Source organism: Accipiter gentilis, chromosome 8, assembly GCF_929443795.1.
Source record: "Accipiter gentilis chromosome 8, bAccGen1.1, whole genome shotgun sequence".
Classification (NCBI taxonomy): Eukaryota; Metazoa; Chordata; class Aves; order Accipitriformes; family Accipitridae; genus Astur; species Astur gentilis.
This window is the reverse complement of record NC_064887.1, coordinates 23,197,106-23,221,856: the sequence shown is the minus strand read 5'-3', so window position 1 is coordinate 23,221,856 and position 24,751 is coordinate 23,197,106.

Below are 24,751 nucleotides of genomic sequence, written 5' to 3'. Positions count from 1 at the left end.
CAAGTTTTCTTTGTTTCCTCTGGGAATTAATAAATTTGCATTGTTTTGTAGCCTGACTTTGTTTACAATTTTCCTCTGTTCACATCCATTTATGCTTTGCATTTAACTCTTACTGCATTAATTGTAACTTTCTAATTATTTCCCTCACATACTCAATGTATCTACATGTTGTGTTTCTATTCTTAGCTTAAAAATATAAACTCCTTTGGGCAGGTATTTAAACCTCAGTACATGTTTTTATGCTACCTGGCATGTAGGATTTCAAGATCCTACCTTAGCAGAAAACATGAAACCCGCCCTTACTGAAAACGCATGTCCTAACTTTTGATGGCTATTTATACCTGACCCTTTGGCAGCTGTACTGCCTCTGGCTCGTAATTTCTCTATTCTCCTGTTCCTTCTGAAATTTCCTACCCATCTGAAAGGCTGAACAACCTCATGGATCAAGGTCTGTTCAGAGTTGCATGTTTCTGCAGCAACCTTTAGGAGAGCTAGCTGCTGTGTCTCAGAAAAGCCAAGGAACTCAGTTGCAACTGTAGTTCCTTTAGTGGTATCCAGAGGTATTTAGTTATGGCATCCTTCCACTTGCAGGGCACTGATTTTCAGAACTTGCAGAAATTTAACGCTGAGACCTTGATCTGTCTTTGAAATTGTTCAAGAGCTTCAAAATTTGTTTTGATCAAGCTAGATGGACAACATTTACCTATTAAAAAAGCTCAAAAGAATATTCTACTTGTACTAATGATGACAAAAAATTTTTTTCTTTATGTAAAACACATGAATATTGTCCAAAGCACATAGCTCTCTCTATATAAATACTGGTTATTGACTATACTCAAATATTCAGTGAATATATTCATTTTCATTATTGACTAATGCTCAATGCTATTCAAACCACTATCTCTAAGATTTCAATCAAGTGAAAAGCCATAGCACATTTCTTAAGTAACCAGTTACACACTATAAAATAATTAATAGCAAGTGAGCAAATAGGACAGCTCATGATCAAATGAATAGGTTAAAGGCTACTTATTAAAAACATTATGCAAATATTTAACAGTATAAAAACATCTGCAAAAGCTGAAGTCACTTCACAGGTTCATGAGCAGAAAATTTCATGTGAATAATAATAATGAAATCTGGCTCAAGTTTTTACATCTAGAAAATCCATTTCCATAGTTATAATATTCAAATTATATGCTCACTGTGTGGATCTCAGGTAACAGTATTTTTTACAAGCAGTTCCCGCTTTTAATTTTCATTAAGAGGTAAAACAAAATTCACACTTCCGTGATGTATCAACACCCTAAGTCTCCCTCCCTCTGACATTTCCCATTCCCCCATTCTCCCTGCTATATATTTCCTCTTAACCTCAAAGGAATAGCACTTTACGCTCAATCTTCTTTGAATTCACATTGCTTGATCTTGAGCAGCCAGACAGGCACAGTATCCCAAGACAAATTCTCACCAATTCTTTGTACAATTGTACTTCATTCTTTGTGAAGTACCCTGCTGAATAGATAATAAATTTGTCTCTCAATCATCCTATGATCTGCTAATACACTTTCTTGTTCCTCTATAATTTCCTATGAAAAAATTCTAGCCATCAGTAGGAATCCTGTTACTCGTTTCAAGGGCAAAAACTTTTATTTGGGGGTGAAACATAATGGTATTTCTAGTGTAATACATCTCAAGCACATCCAATTTAAAGAAAAAAAAAAAACCAGCACTGAGCCTCCTCCTCTTTGACAGTGCCACTCAACTTACATTAATGAAGAAAGCTATCCAGAAAAGGCACAAAGGACCCAAGGCTTCAGACTGCTTTCTTATTATGCAAGTTTAACTACGTAATGTGGAACAGGGAAATAAAGTAAAGTGAAGAACTGAAGCCTGCTTAAAACAGCAAAAGGTCATGTTAAAAACTTAGAATAAGAATTTTTCAGAAATCTTGAACCATCTTTCAGAAAACCTTGAACAAAAGAGGCATAATAATATGAACACCACCATGAACATTGAACAGAAGAGACTAAATGAAGCACCAATTTGAAAAAGCAAAAGTATTGTGGTAGCTAAAATCAAGTTCCAGCTTTCCAGCTCTCAACAGAAAATCGGGATTTTGGTTCAGCGGCCAAATCTAAAATTTAGAATATACAGACTGGAAATGAAATAGCAGCATCTTTTGCTTGACTCAAAATGATAGATATTTTTGGTGGCCTAAACCCAGCTCTTACACAGAAGTTGGGTGGGGTTCCCCCCCCCAAGTAAGTTTACCTTCCTTACCACTTTCATCACTTAGCTCTAGATTTGGTAGTGATAAAGAACAGAGTAGAGACTTGGACAGCACACACTGTGCTAGTACCCAGACATACTAATGATTTTCCTGCTGTCAAATTTATTCTGACTAGGTCCTATGCACTGGACTCTTCAATGATTGTATCATGATGTTACAATATTTACATTTCTTAATTTCAGCAGCCTATTTGTAATCACTTCAATGAATTTCAAGAGGATCACTTTTAGTCAACTTCTTTTCCTAGCCATTTACTTAACTATAATTTCTATGCATTAGATTTTCACTGCATATTTCACATTTTCATATTTCACATTTCATACTTCTGACATAAAAAGAAGTTGCTGGCACAGTACCTACTTTTCAGGAGAAACAAACCACCTCTCAAAAATCCCTGAAATGTGTAATTTTTGCTACTGAAATAATAGAAAATAATGTCATTGCATAGCAGTCTGTGTGTGAATAGGGAAAATTTTCTGCTCCCCTCCCCCCCATATTCACATACTTAAAATATCTGTTCCTAAACCAAAGCTTTACTCCACACACATACATTTTAGCCTACCAGCTAAACTGTAAACCCCCGGTATACATATTTTTACTTTGTTTCTGCTGTTTGCTGGGTTGCAGCACCAGTCATACAGATAAAAAGAAAAGTTATTCAAATTGGTGTTGTTAGAGAAGCCTTACTATGTTAAGACCCCAAGGGAAGGGACACAACAACAAAAAAAACCCAGGTCTCTGAATTTGGTCTCCAACATGGTGCCTGTGTGATTATTTTTTTTCCTCTTGTATTTAATGCATTTTTTTAGAATTATTTTAGAGCCATTGCCATTAAGCTCAGAGAGTCCATAGATAAGAAACAGAAAGCAAAAGACATCAAATCATAGCATGAGATTAATCAGTGCATTTTGAAATTCCCTTCAGATATCAAAATGAGAAATGCCAGTACAATATTAAATGGGTAGTAGAAAGGCGTGCCTCCCCAGAAGACCCTTTAAAAAAATATAATTTAAATTTTTTCTTTCTTGTCTATAAAACCTAATATCAATAAAACTGCAGGTACATGAATCCCAGGCATAAATCATTCTGCCCATTTCTCATTATTTACAAGCATTTAGGTGACTTTTTCTTCTAAATACACAACAAAGATCAAGAGAGACCTTTGTTTATAGTTGGAAATGTCTACTAAATATGCTGACCAGTCAGCCTATGAGTATAATACGCAACACTCTCTAGGTTGTGGTGTTTAATCATTTAATAATATGCAAAAATCTGCCCAGAAAGGCTAATGAAATTTTTAGACTTACAAACAAAGTCATTGACAATTATCAATGGAAATATAAGTAGCATCTTAATATTCAGTACTAGATTAGCCACTGCTAGAATACGATTACCTATTTTTGCATCCACAATTTAGGAAGGAATTTGGAGAGTTCAGAAAAAGAACTAGTAGTTAAAGGGCTGGAACGTCCCTTTTTTTTTTTTTTTTTTTCCCCCCTTTTTTTTTTAATATCACAAGAATCTCCAAAAGTTTACACTGTATGTTATTTTCCCAGAAAGGTGGCCAAGAGATTATTTGATTACAGAGTACCGAGATGAAAAACAAAATTTGGATTAAGGGCACTTGTAGTTTTATAATCTATAACTCTGAAGAAGGCAAAAAATGTGGTCCCAGACAATGCTAGGAAGTCTGTGCAGTAGCCCACCAAAATTGTATGCATTAAAAACAGTTTGGATGACAGATTATATTCAACAAAGGATAAGCAACCTTCAACTTGTTAGGAATTACAGGAAAAGCCTGTATTACATAGAGATAAATGTATTCATAGTGAATAATGGGTCTTTTGATTATTTTCAAAGGGATTAGGCCAACTGGGGAAAACAAACCCTGTGCTGCTACTTACTGTTTAGAAACAGTGTCAAAATATTGCCATTGCAAATATCAGAAAAGACATGTATTGAAACACTAACTTTTTTAATTGTTTGCCATACTTAAAAATTTCTGACACTAATGTTCATCTTACCTGCGCTACAGAGCTCACTATCAACGCCTCATATAACATTTTAAATTATACAATATGCACAAGCAGTAGAGGAAGAAAAAGTCTTACAAAGATTGCCTTCATTTTACAATAAAAATCAGTCTACCACCTCTTTCATTTGATCCATCATGCTGAATACTTCAGACCATGCTGAATACTTCACTAGTTTTTCTGCTCTTCGAGCAGTCAGATGCAAGGGAATCCTTGTGAAATCACTGAACAGAGGAGATGAACTCTGCGCAACAACATGCAACTGATATAAATTTGTGTGTCAGCATGTAGGCATCCTGTGGTCTGTTCCACAGTAACATTCTATGTGTGAGTACCCTGAATAAACAAAAGTATTTTCAAGGTCAAATCAAAAGTTGAAAAAAGGGGAGGTTATCAGTGTGTGCATTATATGTAGGCCACACATGCACCCATACCCATGACTATTCTGTGTGTAACCATGTTTTGCCAGTATCACAATCAGCATTTCTGATCTCTCCTGCTACAGTGGAAATGTATCATGTACTACCTCTGCCCATCACTCACTGGTGATGATTTTCTTCCTTGTAATTGCTAACATAACCTCCTGTGTACAAAGAAGCCATTTCTGGCAGATATTTGTGTGGTCTAGCTCCCAGAGCAAGGAAGCCTTATACCAGGGAATGACCATTCAACAAGAAATGTACTTAAAATGCAGAGAGACAAGCAGTGTGGAGTTATACCTGCACACCCCAACATCACAGGGCTGCAATTCAGAGCTCACCACAAGGACCTGAAGTTGACAGCGGACACTATTCTGTCTTAGTAAAATGCAGCGAGCAGCCAGACAGGAGGAACAGGAACACACCCTTTAGTCATACCACAATGGAGAAGTTTCTGGCCTCATAAGACAGGACAGGACACGAGTACCGTTAGAAATCACAGGTGCTGTAAGCACAGTACAATGAAATGCAAGCACACAATCTTTGTTTTTCAATGCATAATGATCAATTCTTTATATAAGCAGGAGAACAACTTAATATAGAATACACAAAATCCACTCTGCCTGCTTGCACATGTATCAAGCTGATTATAAAGTTTCTCTATTTTAAATACCTTTCTATGCTTCTGTTCAGTTACCATTAATTGACTGCTCCTATGATAAGAATCTGTCTCCAGCTACACTAATTACAAATTTTGTTGATTTTTCATAACCAAGAAGTTAAATTCTCAAATATATGAATTAATAGTAATTACATATAGCAAAATACAGCTTTAGTATAACAACTTGGTAATTGGAGTATTATGTCCCTAATACAAAACCATATGCTAAATATAAACCCTCTAACAATACACAAGTAAACTGATGGCTACCTTAACATGTGACTGGAGAACTTCATTACAGCCTATAGTGACCTGTTTGAGTAACTGATATGGACTCTGACTCAGCCCTAACAGATGCTTTTGTAAAAAGTCTTTTTTGCCTTTCTCATTCATTTAGATTAGACTTTTCCTATTTATTCAATAATAAAATTATTCAGGCCTTAAACAACCTTATTGTTTTGTATGGCAGTAGTTTGGCTGTATTTAACTTTTTTTCCACTTTATTTGTCATTAACCCACTATGATTCCAAATTTACCATTTTTAAAAATAACTGTCATTGAAATCAGTTAAATAAGGAGACACATACAAGACACATGCTCTGCACTACTAAGAACAGCAATACTTTCGTCCTTTCTGGTTTATATTACACTGCAGGGGATAAATTTAATACAAAACAACAACATGTTAAAATTTTGTGACTGTTTTGTTGACTTTCCCTTGAAATACTGTTCTATGAAGGCAATCATGTATTGTTAATATTGCTTTTTAACTTTTGCTTTCAGATCAGATGTATCTGGAATACATTTCTGAACTTTAAATAACATTAATAATTAACTCTTAACCATTAAGTAATAAAAAGCTGTGTCATTATACCAGACTAAAGAAAATGGTGGCATTCAGTTTTCAAACAAGTTTACTCCTTTTACAAGTTCCAGCACATTATAAGCAAAGAAGAAGCCATCTTAGTTCACTTTAATTAACATACCATATGTCATAACACATTTCAACAGCAAATTATAGTAAGCAAATACAGTTGCAAATTCAAACTTTACAACTTCTCTGCCAAAGCCTTTTAGGTACTAACAGGTCATTCAAGCTGAAATATCCATATTTATTTTTTAGTCTCAAATATATATTTATTAATTAACATCAATGCAGACTGTCTCTTGAAACTGCTCTTCTGGAAGGGCAGAGGAAAAAGTCCACACAGAAGTTGTTTAAATAATATGAAATTATCTAACACCAGAGTTCTTTGCTGTATCTATACTCTACCAGTACCACTTCCAAGAGCTGCTCAGATATAGTCGTTAAAGACAACAATAAATGTATTTTGGCAAAACACAGGTGCTTTCTATCTATTCAGAAAACACACCAAAAAAATAAAATCCATCAATCCACTATGCTTTTTTTTCCATATATACATTCTTACTCTTGGGACTTGCTTTTTCCCAGGCCAATTTCATGAAACAATTTGAACTCTTATTCATACTGGTCAAAAGAAATTGGCATCCCTTTTCTTTTTTTGGGTGGTATGTCCTCAGCATTATCAAAAAACTATTTTTAAAAAGCCACTGGGGACTTTTCATCCTTGGTAAGACTCTACAGAGCGTGCAGCCACACAGCGAGTGAAAGACAAAAAAGGTGATGCTAGCAGATATCAATAGGAATCTCCATTAACAGCAGTTTCATTGCAAGATGTTTGTGACACAGTCATCATTCATTTCCTTGTGGAACAGACTTCAAGGTGGTGAATGTGGACAGTAATCAAACTGTCCAGGTGTCAGGCACCACAGTGAAGAACTACAAGAGTTCCACACGAGCTTCCTTCCCAGCACAACCAATTATAACACATCTCTGGTGGGGTGGAGCCCTCTCTAGATTGTGATAGATGAAACCAAATAATGTGTTGTGTCTTTAAAATATTTGTAAGGTTCCTTATTTAGGGTATCAAGCTTTAACTGCTTATATTTGAAAAAGGTTGTTCCACATCTTAACAATTCTAAGGTAACATATCCTTTTACTGCAAACCTGTTAATACTTCTGCACTCTCAGTGCCCAGTGCTGCTCTTGAATCAGTTTTCATACTCCCCACTAAAATCATAATCAATTTTGAAATTACTTTTTAACCTTTTCTATAATGATATTCCCTTCGAAATCTGAAAGCCATATGTTAACTTCCCTACAAGATTTTATGTTTCCATATTTGGCATATTTCGTTAGCATTTATTTCTCCCCGCCCCCGTTTTTTCCTACTAGCACATAAGATAATACACCCATTTCAGTACACTCCAATGCTGATGCACTAGCATAATGATTGTTTTTGCCAATGCACCTCTGGGGAAAGTGTTAGTAATTAACTGCAACTGCCACAGCTGAAAGGACACAAAGAAAGCCTTTGTGTTGATTTCATGAACATTCCAGCTACCTAATAGTCAAAAAACACTTTTGCTTTCATTTTATGTTAAGTATAGACATTCAGAAAAAACATTTTACTCCATTTTATGCTCTAGAAAGTTGTATTAAGTGCAAATAATGGACGGAGTATGAACTCAGGAGGCCATCACAGCTTCCACCACTGGTTACAAAACAGTGTTTGGGTGGTAACTATTGCCGAGATATCCAATTCTGTAATAAACTTTCTAAAAGTCAATGTCTATTCAACATACAACATAAATATGTCTGTTAGCATATCTGTGGAAGGTATTATCTCATTGTAGACAAACTACTCCTTTTATTTGATCTGCTGTAACACTGAATTTGATCACATTCACAGTTGGTAGCAGAATTAATTCTCATCCTCTGTTGATGATTTTTTTCAACATACCTGATTACATTTTCTTCATGAAAGAGGGGACAATGAGTAAACAGATCAGAACAGAAAGAAGTAATCCAAGTCTTTGTCCCTGGTCTGCGTGTTTATAAATGTTATACATGTACATATGTATGCATATAAATACACACATTATGCATATTTTCAGCTGATTAGTCAGTTTACAAAATACATAACCCAGCAAAGCAATACAGTACAGCCTTCATGAAAATTCCTGCATGATTTTCATTTTTACTTCATGCCGATCTTGTACATATCTGAGTTGTGACTAGTTTTCTAAAAGTTAAGTAAAATCAAGGAGGTAAACTGCATTGAAGTGCTTAGAATTATTCCCATCATTAATTTGACCTAATCACTATATACACCCACCAACTGTCTAGATCATTCACTTCTGTTTGCTGTTAAGAGGTTCCAGGTCACTCAGGCATTTTTGCGAATGTAAATGGGCCCGATTGCAAAGGTTGCAAGTCTGGTTTACAGAAGCTGAGGTTTCTTTGCACCTTGGATAACTATTAAAGCATAAGTATTCAAGTTTGTCATTGCATTTTTAAGTGCAGAAATTTACATTCAAATTTCCTGTATGGGAAATTATAGAAAGCATTAACCAAAGAGCTTTTCATTGCCTGTAAAATTAATAATGAGAGTGAAGTTGAAGCACAAATCAAGCAAACATCTATCTTTTTAAGCAAGTACTAGTGATTAATTTTGAAAATAGAATTTTAAAGCCAGAATTTAGTGATGTATATTTAAAAACCAAATGATATAGCACAAGAAAAAAAATCCAAATCCAGGTGTTTAGTATTGCAATTTTTTTTTTGTAATTTTTATTTCCACTGTTAAATTCAAGTGGGTTCCTAAAAGTGAAGGAAATTTCTTTCCTGCAGGTAACATTTTAAAGTATTACAAGATTTTGTATTGTTTACCCAAATAATTTGGTGGTGCTCTTTTTAATATCTGTAGGTACCCATATAAGTCATATGTAGCCATTCTATTTTAATCCCTGTAGTTGAGTTAAACATCAAGATTCAATGCAAATCTCAAGTATGGAGGCCATCTTGGGCATAGCAATCATGAAATGACAGAGTGTTTGATTCTCAGAGGAGTAAGGAGGGAGGTCAGCAGAACTGCTACCTTAGACTTCCAGAGGGCAGACTTTGGCTTGTTTAGGAGACCGGTTGAACAGAGTCCCTTAGGAGGCAGTCCTGAAGGGCAAAGGAGTCCAGGAAGGTTGGACATTCTTCAAGAAGGAAATCTTAAAGGTGCAGGAGCAGGCCGTCCCCATGTGCTGAAAAACGAGCTGGTGGGGAAGACAACCAGCCTGGCTGAACAGAGAGATTTGGCTGAACTCAGGAAAAAAAGGGAGAGTTTATGACCTTTGGAAGAAGGGGCAGGCAACTCAGGAGAACACAAGGATGTCATAAGGTTATTCAGGTAGAAAATTAGAAAGGCCAAACCCCAACTACAACTTAATCTGGCTACTACCATAAAAGACAATAAAAAAATGTTTCTATAATATAATAGCAACAAAAGGAGGCCTAAGGAGGGCTATCCATCCTTTACTGGATGCAGGGGAAAACAGCGACCAAGGATGAGGAAAAGGCTGAGGTACTTAATTCCTTCTTTGCCTCAGTCTTTAATAGTAAGACCAGTTGTTCTCTGGGTACCCAGCACCCTGAGCTGGAAGACAGGGACGGGGAGCAGAATGAAGCCCCCATAATCCAAGGGGAAATGGTTAGCACCCTGCTATACCACTTAGGCACACACAAGTCTATGGGGCTGGATGGGATCCACCTAAGGGTACTGAGGAAGCTGGTGGAAGTGCTCACCAAGCCACCATCAATCATTTATCAGCAGTCCTGGCTAACCAGGGAGGTCCCAGGTGACTGGAAGTTAGCAAATGTGGCACCCATCTATGAGAAGGGCCAGAAGGAGGATCTGGGGAACTACAAGGTCTGTCAGGCTGACCTCAGTGCTGTAGAAGGTTATGGAACAGATCATCTTGAATGCCATTACACAGCTGTCGTGGTTTCAACCCAGCCGGTAACAAAGGACCATGCAGCCGCTCGCTCACTCCTCCGCCCACCTCAGGTGGGATGGGAAGGAGACAGAGGAGAGAAAAGAAAAAGAAACTGGAACCCCGAGGGTTGAGATAAAGGCAGTTTACTGGGACAAACACAAAGAAATTACAACAACAACAACGGTACTAATGAAAAAGTATACAAAAAGAGTGATGCACGGTGCAACTGCTCACCACCCGGGACCCGACGCTCCGCCATTTCCCCCACCGAAAACAGAGACCACCCCCCGGCCCGTTCCCCATTTATATACTGAGCATGATGTCCCATGGTATGGAATAGCTCCTTGGCTAGTTCAGGTCAGCTGCCCCGGCTATGCCCCCACCTTCCAGGTTCCTGTAAAAATTAACTCTATCCCAGCTGAACCCAGGACAACAGCATGTACAGGACAACCAGGTGATGAGGCCCAGTCAGCACAGGTTTATGAAAAGCAGGTCCTACTTAACTGACCTGATCTCCTTCTATGACAAGGTGACCCACTCAGTCGATGAGGGAGAGGCTGTGGATGTTGTCTGCCTATAATTTAGTAAAGCCTTTGACACTGTTTCCCCCAGCAAACTCCTGGGAAAAATGGCTGCTCATGGCTTGGACAGGCATACACTTCAATGGGTAAAACAACTGGCTGGATGGCCAGGCCCAAACAGTTGTGGTGAATGGAGTTAAATCCACTTGGCGGGCAGTCACAAGTGGTATTCCCCAGGGCTCAGTATTGGGGCCAGTTCTGTTTAATACCTTTATCAACGATCTGGATGAGGGGATCAAGTGCACTCTAAGTTAAGTTTGCAAACACACCAAGTTGGGCTGGAGTGTTGATCTGCTTAAGGGTAGAAAGGCTCTACAGAGGAATGGACAGGCTGTATCAATGGGCTGAGGCCAATTGTATGAGGTTCAACAAGGCTCAGCGCTGGGTCCTGCACTTGGGTCACAACCCCATGCAGCGCTACAGGCTGGGGGAAGAGTGGCTGGAAAGCTGCCTGGTGGAAAAGGACCTGGGGGTGCTGGTCAACAACCAGCTGAATATGAGCCAGCAGTGTGCCCAGGCGGCCAAGAAAGCCAACAGCATCCTGGCTTGTAGCAGAAATACTGTGGCCAGCAGGACTAAGGAAGCAATTGTCCCCCTGTACTGGGCACTGGTGAGGCTGCACCTCAAATACCATGTTCGGTTTTGGGCCCCTCACTACAAGAAAGACATTGAGATGCTGGAGCATGTCCAAAGAAGGGCAGCAAAGGTGGTGAAGGAGCAGCTGAGGGAACTGGGGTTGTTTAGCCTGGAGAAAAGGAGGCTGAGGGGAGACCTTATCACTCTCTACAACTACCTGAAAGGAGGTTGTAGCCAGGTGGGTGTTGGTCTCTTTTCCCAAGTAACAAGTGACAGGACAAGAGGAAACAGCCTCAAATTGTGCCAGAGGAGGTTTAGATTGGAGATTAGGAAAAATTTCTTCACCAAAAGGGTTGTCAAGCATTGGAACAGGCTGCCCAGGGAAGTGGTGGTGTCACCATCCCCAGAAGTATTTAAAAGTTGTGTAGATGTGGCAGTTAGGGACACGGTTTAGTGGTGGACTTGGCAGTGTTAGGTTAATAGTTGGATTCAATCTTTCATTTCAGGTCCTTTCCAATCTAAATGATTCTATAGAAGTAGTCTCCTTAAACAATGTGGGTAATCTTACAGAGTCACCAATCTCAAATTTGCGATCAGACATATTCCTAAATCTTCTGAGAAATCAGAGTTTGAAAATCACAAGTAAGATTATGTAAGGGACAGGTCAGACATTTGTCTTACACATTTCTTGGTACCGAGGAAACCACGAGACTGTATAAACATTTATTGGCATGAAGGAAACCACAAGGACAGAGTAGAGCCCTGTAGTCTACCTGTACCCCAACAAAGATACCCAGAGCCTGACATAATCTGTCACAATCTTGATGGCGCAGGCGCAAATGTTCAGCAGGTAGTCGCAGAGACGTGCATTGGACTGGAGACACCACACGATCATCGCATGGGTCTCTGTTACCTTGACTACTCAAGTTAGAACTGGGGAGAGATTTTGGGGACTTGGACTGCATAAAAGGGCACCATCGGGAACAGAAGTCGGGGAGACCTCCATCACCAGGCTGACACATGGGGAGACATCCATCACCAGGTCAACATGCAGGGAGACCCCCCTACCACAAAGCCGAGAAGACCAGGACACCAGCAATCAACAGGACCAACAGAACATCGCTGGATCCTAGGGTGGTGATACCTTTTGTTGCTCTCTCTCTCTCCTACCTTGCTCTTCCTTTTCTCTTTGTGGCCTGCCCTCATTTTGCTCTTTCTCGCCACCTTTATCTCACTTTGTATACATAGTTTGATGTTGTTAGTTATCTGAATAGTTCATCCATAGAGTCTAAATTTCATGTTGAATCATTTTGGTAAAATTGGGTAAATTTCTCCCCTCCCCTTTCCTTTTGATTTTGTGACTCGCTTGGCAGACAGCATTTTCTTGAGTTATCACATGATTGTTTTGGTTTTGTTTATGTTTGTGCTCGATAAACAATTTGATTGGTCATTTGGCATCATTTCGCCTTAATCTACTCCAAGGGGATTTTGAGCTTTCCACGACCTCCTGCACTACCCAGGGTAGAATGCTGGTCAGGTCATGACAGATCATGAGCAAAGACTGAAAAACTAACAGGGTATATATACATAACTGTTCGTAGGCCCCAAGTTAAGCTGAACCTATATGAGTATATGAGTCCAGCATTAAACATGAACAAAAAATATTGCATTATTCTATAGACAATCCCTATTATTCAGGTTCTCACATGAAAGTTAAAATAACAAAGGGCTTCTATAGCTTTTGCTGTGTTTGCATCCCCAGTACTAGAAACAAATCCTGAAGATGCATAGGTGCTACTTTGGTCACTGTAAGTCACTGGAGTTCCTGCTAGACTTTGTAGAAAAGATGCTTTCTTTGTCCAGTTTAGATATCTCTAGAAAATTGCCTGAAAGACAAAATTTATCTCTGTGTTGTTTTGCAAGGAAAAACTAAGTGATGTTTAACCATACAGTTCAGTATTTAGGATAATTACCATGTCTACCTTTCTTTTGTTGCTATCAGATCCATTGCTACTGAATGGATCACTGGAACCTGCAGTCAAACATCCTCACAAAGTAAATAGTCACTAAGGTTACAGCCAAGATTATTACTTGAAATTGATTTCACTCTATAAAAAGGTACTCTGATTCCTAAGAAACATTAAAGACTGGAGCAACCCGTCATTTTAATAACACTGATTAGAATAACTTTGCAAACAAGCTTTAGCTACAGCTATTATCAACCTGAATATATTAACACCAAGAGGAACTTTTCTTTTGCACACAAAAACAATTAGGCATTTATTCTTCAGTATTCTAAACTCCCTTTAATTTATTTCCATATTTATTCAACATAGGCATTTGAGTTTTGCTGCAAGAGTTATTCAGACACAGAACAAAAGGTATCAGTACTGCAACAACCTCTGCATAATTTCCTCTGTATCAGTCAATAGTCTTTCCTCCAAGGAGGATTTACATTCCAGTCAAGGGTGGTGAGTCCCAAAGTATGTGCAGTTTTCCTATGTCTATTTGCCAGAAAAGGCAAAATTCAAAGCAGTGGTACATGCAGTAAATGCTGATTGTGCTATGAAGAAATACACATGCAGATGGGTCAGGGTACGGAACAAGGCAAAAGACAGAAGCAAAGCAAGCAAACACTACCCAGAGCCACGAGGAAGAAAGCCCTTCCCCCCTGTATACAAACCATTATATCTTTCAAAAAGATCCAGCCCTGAATCCTGTAATCGATATGCTCACTTTTTCAAGCGAAGACTGCTGTAATATCAACTACCCATACTGTCTTCTTTTTCTTCTAAAATATACTGCTTTACACATAATATAAACACTCACCACAGAAATGGTACAAATCACTGGCAGCACACAGATCCATGAGGGATGTATGCTGTCCAGAAATTGCTCATTTTCAGCATTCTACTGTAATACTCAGTGATCTGTGTCTTCCCCTTTCACAATACCAAATGATGACTTTTGTTCAACCATTAATGCACAGGCGCTAAACAGAACTGAGTTCTAGACTACCGCTTTTCAATTTAAAGCAGCTTTTAACAGGCAGAGACAGAAAATTGAAAAATGAAGGACAAAGGAAAAACACAGAAGCTGAATCTTAGCACTAAGTTTAGTTGCAAGAGAAGCAAACCTAGGCATTCTGATTTAGAACCAACAATATATATATATATAATCAAGAACACATGACCAGAAGTAAATTAGATACAAGAATGTTTTCATTTTAAGTATAGACAGGAAAAGTTCTTAACAGGTAAAAGCAGTTCTGTTTATTTTTTAAGAACAGAGCGTGTCATTGACAAAATTTTAAATAAAATATTTGATCAGATGCCAAAGTCCCTGGTCATATTTGCAGTGGAAACATGTTTACACATCTCAAACTGAAAACAACTCCTCAAAAATAGTATGGAAAGATTCTCCTTACATTGCCAAATAAATCACAAGGTTTTTCATAGTGAGCAAAAATGTTATCAGAGTTATTTATTTCACTATATTGCAAAACAAAAGCAAAGACCTGCACCTTCCTGCCTTTTACTAACAACTTCCTCTGTAAGCATAAATGAGCTCCGAATTCTGGAACAAACCAGAGTAAGTGCATACAGGCCAAGCCAAATCCGCTCCTAGAAGGATTTCAAACAGGCATGTTTCAGTTTCACATGAAGGCACACTATTCTATCCTGGCAATTAAATTACAGTTAATGCAATTGACTTCTGGTGTCGCAGGAGCTCTTGTCCAAGTCTTTTTTCCACAGTCAAGCTCCTCTCTTCTTGATGTTTGACCAAAGACCTGTGACACTTCAGATCTTTGACACAAATGACATTGTTCTTTAACAGGCCACAAGTTCATCTGAAGAGGGTGGGTTTTTTTCTTTTTCCTTTTTCCTATAAGTCAGTTCACAAATAATATATTTATACATGCCAATGTTCTACATGCCAATTATCAAAGCAACATGCAATCTTGATAACTTCCCATAAACAACTAATTACACCATAGGAAATACAGCCACTGCATTTACTGTCAATCAAATCTTTACATGGGGTTTGCCATTTATTCTTCATGTTATGGGGATTTTCACTGTCCTCACCGAAACTTCTTTTTCAGCTTTCCTTTATTGCAACCTTATTTACTTTCTGCAGTAAAATAGGCATGACAAGCTCCTTAACTTATAGTGGGGGGAGGACACACACATGATATCAAGTGAACACAGTTGTATTGCTTGACCTTCAATTTCCAATAATAGTTCCTAGCACGGAGGACTTACTGAAAACAGCTGTTGCTGATATACTGCTTTGACTCTTTAGGTTTAATGGAGTTTTGATACAATCATTTGAAGTAAGGCTTTATTTAAAAGAACAAACAAACAAACAAAAACCCCCAACAAATAAAAAATCTTCTCTCATTAAACAAAAAAGCTTCTTACCAACTTGAGTTGTAGTCTATATTTATGGCAATATTTTAGCACTAAGACTTCCTCACTCATGTAAAGAAAGGCACTAACTAGTAAAGCCAGCTGCTTGCTGTGTAGATGGATCCCAACCAAACCAGGAATTAATTGTTAGAATAAAAAATATTGTGATAAGCAGCAGTATTTCATATACCTTCAATAAGCGAGTCTCTTCACTACAGACAGAAACTGCGAGCACAAAGTTTTCCTGCATGACCGATTTCTTTAAACAAAAGGAAAACCTGAACCAAATAAACTCCAAAACACCAGGAGCCATTATCCACCTTAGACTTTGAATGAAGGCCCAAAACCCTGTGTCCACAGTAAGCACCCTTTTTCAGATTTCAGAGGCTGGGAGTATTTTCCCTCAGTGTTCTTGAAAGGTTTGAACTTAAACTGCAAGAAAATCTTTCCTTTTTGCTTCACCAATTGAAGCTTAGGTGGCTATATTATGGACATATTTTTCTTTCTTACTTATAAGCTTCCAATAAGCGGTATCTGTTGTGCTTAGTGAAAATACTGGTTTATAAATACATAAGACATAATAATGTGTGATAAATATTTAAACAGAAGATATGATAGACTGAATCATGAAGTATAGAATTTAAGATAAAAGCATCTTACTGATTAGCACAAATATTTCTTGCTTTTTGGTCCAGTCTAAAAATTCCAATTATATTCAGATGCATGAAATAATACCTTAAGTTATTCAAGCAAAAATTTTGCAGGAAACTACTTTCTATGTAGTTCAAATGAAAACAATTGCAGAGATCTGGTCCAAAGCATCTCTGAATAACTATAGGGAAATATCGAAGTCCTACAGTGTTTTTGTATCCAAGGTGAAAGATTAAATCTAAAAAAAAGAAGTTGATTTCACAACTCTCTTCAATTCCTGGATTGCATTAGCATCCTTCCAGGAAATGCACAATAAAATCCTGCATATTTTTCTATTCAGAAGTTTAGTTTCAAGTCCATTCTGAAGATGTCCATTTTCAGGTATACAACATATATGTAAAGTTTTATTTAGATTTCTGTGATCCACCACAGCTAAAACTAAGCTATAACAAATTTATAAATTATATCTTTGAAAACCCCTATAGTTTTCCTATTCATATACATCACTTTCTCAAACTTTCCAGGATGTTTACTCTAGTTCCTGCAAATTAATATTGCACATGACAATGTTTTATTGCCAGCAATTTCTACTAAATTGAGCTGAATTTTAGTAAATTACTTTTTGTTTCAGTACGGCAGACAGCATTCCCCTCAACTCTCACCATCTTACAATCAAGCAGAAAGCTATTCAAGCTCGCCTCCTAGCTCTTTTGTCTTTAGTGCTAATAATGGAAAATAAGTTCTCCTTTAATCAGCTGTTTGTTAAATATTTTGCTTTAGCATTATTATTTCTTGTAACCTTCCCTCCCCCCCTTTTTCTTCCTTTTAGTTTCAGCTTGAACTGAACTATTCATTTAGATTTTCTGTAAAATAAGCACGGCATGTGTATTCATAATGAAGTTAAGTGAGCACACTCTATATAGAAGCTTTGACTAGCTCTATGAACCACCACTGAACAAACATAGCTCCACTGTGAGATGTACCTAGCCATGATATGAAATAATTTTTGTAACTCATTAACAGATATGATTAAGATGAATGTGCATATTTTGGCCTATTTGTGAATATAGAGTTATTTCAGAAAGAAGCTATAAAATTCAAGCTAGAAATTATAATGGATCATGGAAGTAAAATGCAGGATTTAAACACACTGCCTGAAATGTGGAAGATTTTGTTAAAATGAGCTCATACATAGTAAAAACTAATCTACGATTAACATAAAGCTTTCATGGTTACAATACTACCCAGCAGTTCTCAGAGCACAAGGGATACCTTTGCTTCACTCAAATTTCACTCCTGAGCTATGAAAACCCATCAAGGAGTTTCTAAGGCTCTCCTGATTTTCAGTCTGGCATTCCTCAGTGTTTACAAAAATTATCTCTACAATGAAACAAAGCTACAAATGAATTGTAGCTTGCAAAACATGGGTTGCAGTGGAAGTTATGATATCTGGGAGAGGATTTTCGTGCTAAGTTAGAGAAATAGCATGAAAACAGTTAGAAGCAAAACAATAAGAAGCAATTTGACTAAGGGAAACATACTATGCATAAGGCAGCAGAGTCTCATGAATAAATAGGTTTGGCAACTACTGCAAAATAAACGTCTGAGGTATTATTATAAGTTACCAATTGAGAGAAACAACAAAATTGTGCTCTTGGAAAAAAAACACCAAAACCAATACACAAAACCAACAGGGGGATGTGCTGTTATACAGGACACATTAATAGCAATATCCTATGAAATGCAGTAAGTCTAGTGCACTCATCACTGGGGAGATTTCCTCTGGATTACTGGACATCAAACTTTAAAGAAAGATGTAAAGAAATTTCAAATTATATTTTCTAATAAAGGATCAGAACAGACAGATTAGGAACCTCTAAAAGATTAAGTGATAACACAAGTCTGATGCATAAAGAACTTATTAGTTATTCACTTAGTCTATTTACACTGAACGTAAAGCAAAAACTAAACTTCATTTGCAGCAAAAGAAATTGGCATTTGCTATAAGAAAAATCTTTTAGTTTTAGGTGGGCACCGGAGCATGATATTTATGTTGGCTATAAATACCCTTTGTTGGTGGTTTTCAAAAATATGTGGACTAATACTGGTTAGGGTTATTGTTCCTGTTCCACCATGGAATGAACTGGATGATACCACAAGTTTATTTCCATCCAGATATCTTCATTCTTCTCTGTCTCTCTAACTAAACACAGGATGTAAATTTTGTGCTGTTACTACAGGAAAGAAAAGAGCACTACAGTCACACTCATGCCAAAGATGAATCTTACATCACCGGAATAGAAAAAATAGTTACACTAAATACTTGCAATAGGCAATACTAGAACAACAGTGACACAGCTCCAGAGCCATCTGCATTTTAGAAGAAAAGACTTTCCTATCAGCAGAGTGCTTTAAAGAAATGGCCGCCTTCTCTAGTTAGGTGCTTTGTCTGCAACAGCCACACTGCAAATACATTCAGTTTATATCTACATAGCCTCAAAAGATGTTACTCATTTGCTCCTTCCAGGTATTTTGTCAAAAGGTACACGGATTTTCTTCTGAAAGAGATGGGAAAAGAATGAAGAGAAGCAAGTGGCTTTAAAACAGTGTAAGCAAGTGCCAACACCTTATGCAAAAAAGACCATGCATACAGTGTGATGTGAACAGAAAATACCGTGAGCCAAGGCTGTTCCTCCTGCAGGTTCAAAGGTATGTGCAGCAAATCAAATCAGTGTATCTGCACATGCATAGGAGAGAACAAGAAATGCAAGATAGAAGGAACCAGAATAGCTAGGCACTATCTGCCAAAAGAAGATATCGGAAAGGGAAACATGGTAGACGGGGACAACCATAACCACCTCTACTACCTGGAATAACCATCACCCACCCCCTGTTTCAGCATAGACACTAATTGTAGTGATGAAGCTGCAGCAATAGCTGCAGCACATCTCCATCACCACTCTGTGGCAGGATGTGTCTACTTTCTTTGCCCTCATCCCCCTCACAAAGCCGGCTCAGCATTGCTATCAATATCACTGTGCTTCTGAGTCAGCAGACTGCCTGAACTAGTGTAAAGCAAAGTATAACCTGAAATTGCAATTCAAGAAGCTTTTAAATAAACTCTACTCATGATGTTGCTATAACAGAACTGACAATTATTTCACTCAATTAACCGTTGGTGAAGCCACATGTAAAATCTGAAGTGATTGTACTTGTGATCCACTTCTAGCAAGTTCTGCTCATTCATTTTGTATGCATCTAGACAGACTCCAAAGTCTCAAACTGATGTGTTGATAAATTAGGACAAGGAAATGATAGAATATACTCTTAATTAGTAAATCTTGGTAGTTTCACTGTAGCAGAATCCCCTTTTAAGAAACTAATAGCTATTTTAGCCCACACCTACTATTGCCACTCATATACAAACCTCTTAAAGAGTGGACAACTCTATTAAGTTGTTCTTCTAGAAAAAGAGATGCTACTCATTAACTTTACCCATGGTTATTAATCACATAACATTAGTATGCTTTTCAGACACTCCATATATCCCTGCCCAAAAAACCAAAGTGAAAACATCTTTATCATTGACCACAGCAACAAGATTCAAAATCTTTTCTTCAAGGGTTTGAAGAAAAAGAAAAAATTATTTTCTTCTATCATAAAGACTAATATACACATCCATGCCTGACATTTTAGGGACGGTTTGTCACATTAGGAACTGCAGTGTAGATCTCCATTTCTTTCAGAACATGCTGGGAAAACTCTGGCTGGCACAGAATGCCTGCAGCAAGATTAATTATCAACAGAAAGAAAAGCTGCTGCCATGCTGCCCCTTCCTCAGTCTCTGTACTGATTTTGCAAAGTTTCAGGCTCATTTAAAAATGTTTATTCTCACATGGAACATTCTCCAGAGCTATGACCTTCCTTATTTATCTGAAGAAACATGGGTGCCCTTATACTTTCCATTGAGAGTTTATGTTCTCTATAGCTTAGTCTATTAATTATCCCAAAACAGAAATAGAAGTTGGCAGATATCAGAGTCTACCTTATGGGGACTGCTGACTTAGACATCCAGCAGCCTGTTCTGTATCTGAGTTTAAGATAAAATAAAACGGTTTGGGAGATTTTCTGCAAGCTTTCAAGTGCATCCAAAAAAATTCTTCTGCCCTGCCTGCATCCCTCTCCCCTGCACTAAACTTGTTACACATCATTACCAGAAACTTTTTGGCAAGAGAGTTATTGTACTTTGATATACAGGAAAGACTGAACAAGTATAATCTGAAGTAGACAATATCACTCCATAACTTGTATGACTGCACTCCAAAGAATGCTACCATCAAAAGGCAGAAAAGGCAAGAGCAAATGCTAACAAGGTCATTATAATGATGACAGTACATAGACCAAAAAACTTCTAGCAATGATGTACATATTTGAAAACTATAGACATAATGGCTCAATATTGGGTCTTTAGACCTTAACCCCCAAATATTTACCTTGAAATCAAAGCAAGAAGAGAAACCTCTGTTAGTTGCATCTTCTCAACAGAAAACATTAATGGCAACATAAAACATACACCAGCATTTCTAATCGCAGTGTAATACTGACCAACTTTCCAGTCAACACTTTTAAGAAAAAAAAAATATTCTCTGTTACTTTCACTCCTGTTCTTCTTTGTCCTATGGTACATCCTTGCTTTAAGTGTTCCTGCCCTGCTCCCTCCTTTCCCCTACCCACTCTTCCCTCGGTCTCCTCCTAGCTCTTTTCCAAGACCCAATAACATCATCTCCAGGAAAGACTGCTTTTAAACAAGCTGAAGTGAACCAACATACAGCAGTATGGTTGTGTTTTCTTCGATTAGTTAATTGGACTGTTTTTCTAAATGCAAGCCTTTTTTGTAACTATGATGATGAGAAAGTGCTGACCAAGAACAACAGTTGCCTCAAAGGAACAATTTTGCTAGGTTACCTCAGAACAGCCAGTGGTCATCTCCCAGAAATTCACATAATAAGATTACGGCTCTCTCCACATATCTGCCATTATACATAAAGAGTACTGCAAATATTTGGGACAACTACTATTATTCAATCTGGGCACTCCAGGATTAAAAAATTCTCTAAGAAATGTGTGACATGCATATAAAAGGTCTAAATAAAATACAAATATTAAATTAATAGAGGAAGTACTTACAAAGTTTTTAAAGCTTACAAGATAATAACAAAGACAAAAGGATGCAGCACAAGACAGAAAAGGCAAAACTAGGTAGGAGCCAGTGAGTCACCTAACCAGAATAAAAAAATAGGCAACATTGGAATCTCAGTAGCTTTTTCTTCAAGTCTCCAACAATTAAACTCTACGCTATCCTCAAACCCGAGGCTAGCTGCTCCAATCATATATTCAGCAAGGGTCTTCAGGCCAGAAGACCCCCTGAATTGAGTTAATTTTAAGGCATCAGCCAGTCAAGTTCTGAATCATTAGCTTTCAACCACACAATCCCAGGGTTTTATTTATTACTAGAACTAACCAGCAAGCACATATAAAAGAACAAAATACATCCATTTGATGCCTAACTACATGCTGATTATGGTTTTCAACCCTTGTGACTTAGAGCTCTTTTGAACTTTTAAAACATATAGACAATAATTAACATTAACCCAAAAATCTCTTCAATTTGAAAAACACCTTTAAACAGTTTCTGAATCTTATTCAAGTATAAAGAAAAATAAATTGGCTTATAAGACAAGGCTGTTTCAAAAAAGTTCAGTTAAATTCAAAACAGTCAGATAAATATGATAAGCACTCCTTAGTACACCAGCTTCTCTGCAGTTTCTGAAGACCAAATACTGCACGTGATTGTATCTGTGAAAGTGAAAAGGACGGGTTTACTCTCCATTTCCATACCCTTAATCTCATCCCTAATCAATCTGTCTGAGAAACATGAAAACTTGCAGAGTTTTTCAACACCTTGACTTACTGTGCTTCAGGTAATAGTTCTGACTACTGGCAGGAAAAAGCCATTACCAGGAAGCCCCACATCCCCCAGTACTGTCCATCTTTCGATGATGCAAGGCCTCAGTCTGATATCTTGGCTGAGACAGCTACAGAAATGGCTGGGCTGCAAGAAAGCTGTGAGGGAGTCCGTGGAGCAGAGCCACACAAGACAAAGGTAAAACTGGCTTTCACAGGTAGAATTGTTGAAGTGGGGATTGTTAGCTGCCCTGGTATTCAACAGGAAAAAATAACCACCAACATGGTACGGTATAAAACCCTAGCAAATTAACAGGCAACGGGTAGAAGATGGCACATGAACAACATGACAGATCTATTTTGGAAAGCAGCAGAGGCCAACTCTTCCTCTCCTGACTGACACCTGCCAGCAAAGGCTCTTCGGGTACCTCATCCCAGGCAGTGAGCATACTGATGCTCAGCTTGGTAGATCAGTAAGTCTAGATATCTTTTGCATGTGTTAGCTAATAAATAAGTGCATTATACTTTCAAGTTGTACATCTCCTGCTCACAGATGCTCTTTTTTTTTCAGATACATTCAGCTGTGCACAAAATGACCCCAAATGGGAGGGTAACAAGGCCAAATTTCCTAAAGAATTAAGGAGATAAAAGTTTTCAAATTTTCAAAATAGATTTAAATCCTAATTGAACTAGCAACTGTTAAGAAATTACTTTTTAATATCTACCAGGTTCCTACTATACTTCTTACACATCTAACTTGGAAAATTTCGTCCTAAGCTCGCTACTGTTCAGAAACCAACAAAAACGCCACTACAGGAATCTCAGAAGAAATACATGACTGGATCTACCCATGAATGGGTACAAGAATGAATCCTGCAGACACTGAGAATTTGCCTTCTATCACTGGTTTCAGAGGGAGTAATCAAAACACACAAGTTAAATACAGGGATGTTAGGAGGTCCAGGGTCTGGAATTACTATGAATATGTATTACAGCATTGCTTTCATGACTAAAAAGTGCACATAGAGGAGGGTAAAATAAAAGTCTTCCTAAACATGAAAGACTAAGTTCAACTAAAAACGCTCATTAAAGACTGAAATTATACCTATACCTCTTTCCTGATGGAAGGAAAGGTATTTTGTGAGAGTAAGTAGAGTTACCCAAGTTTGAGGAACCTGGCCCTATCTGAATGAGAACAGTATTACAAATAGTAGAAAACTTTTCTAGAACTTTGTAATTCAAAAGTGAAATGTAAATCAACTATAACATGATGCCATCTGGTGACTCTACTCACAATGTTCATCTGAAAGTTTTAGATGAGGGCTGAGAACAGTTTGGGAAACATTAAAGTGACTGTTGACTTCTTTAGTCTAAAACACTCCACTGTGCATTCATCTAGGTCAGGACATCTAACAGTTTGTTAAGGGTTTTCAGTCTTTTTTCTGGATGTTTTTAATTGTTTAAACCTTCAAGAAGTTATAGATAGAATCATCTATTATTGCCAAACATCTAGAAAGGACCCTGCCTTGAAGAGAAATAGGATTAAGCATAATTAAATATTTGCAGAACTTCCAACCCTTCTGTTCTTCTAAGGATCTCACTCATATTCACTTATCAGGAGAGTCAGTGTTTTCTGAAGTCATGAACATGTAAGGCCAGTTCTTTACAGGTTCTTTTACACCTAACTAGTTTAGCACAGTTTTATGCATTATCACACGTTTGCAAAGTAGCAGTTAATTCTGCACACTTTTCCTGCACACTTATTCTTTCTTGATGCTTTTTTTTTTTTTTTTTTTTTAACCACAGTCACTGATGTATAGGATTTCTTCACTGATAAGCTGAAACAAATCAACTGTTGTAATACTGCCACCATACAGCAAATCAATGTGCAGCAAGACTTTACGTGCATTATGTAGTCTCTGGTTTACATGACAACATTCAGGGTGATGAAATGACCTCTGTACTAGAACAGGGGTTAGGCGAGATGCGCGAGGAAGGTTGTTTCTGCACCAGAAGCGAGCAACTAGTAAAAAAAGATATAGAAATATTACTGAAGTTATCTTGCAGTGAAGTGATAATGAGAACTGTGAGATCACACCCCAGCACTAAACCCAATCTCATTACTGCATCGACTTTTAAAATACATGCATTGAATTACTGGTAAGTCCGATCCTATTGCATTGTGTACCGATACTGGTCTTTTTCTAAGTATTATCCAATATCATCAACAACAATTCCTTCATTCTGTCAGGAGAAAGCAACCTATTATCAGGAATGGCAGAAACAGCAGGTCCCTGAAGGTCAGCTGCATATTGT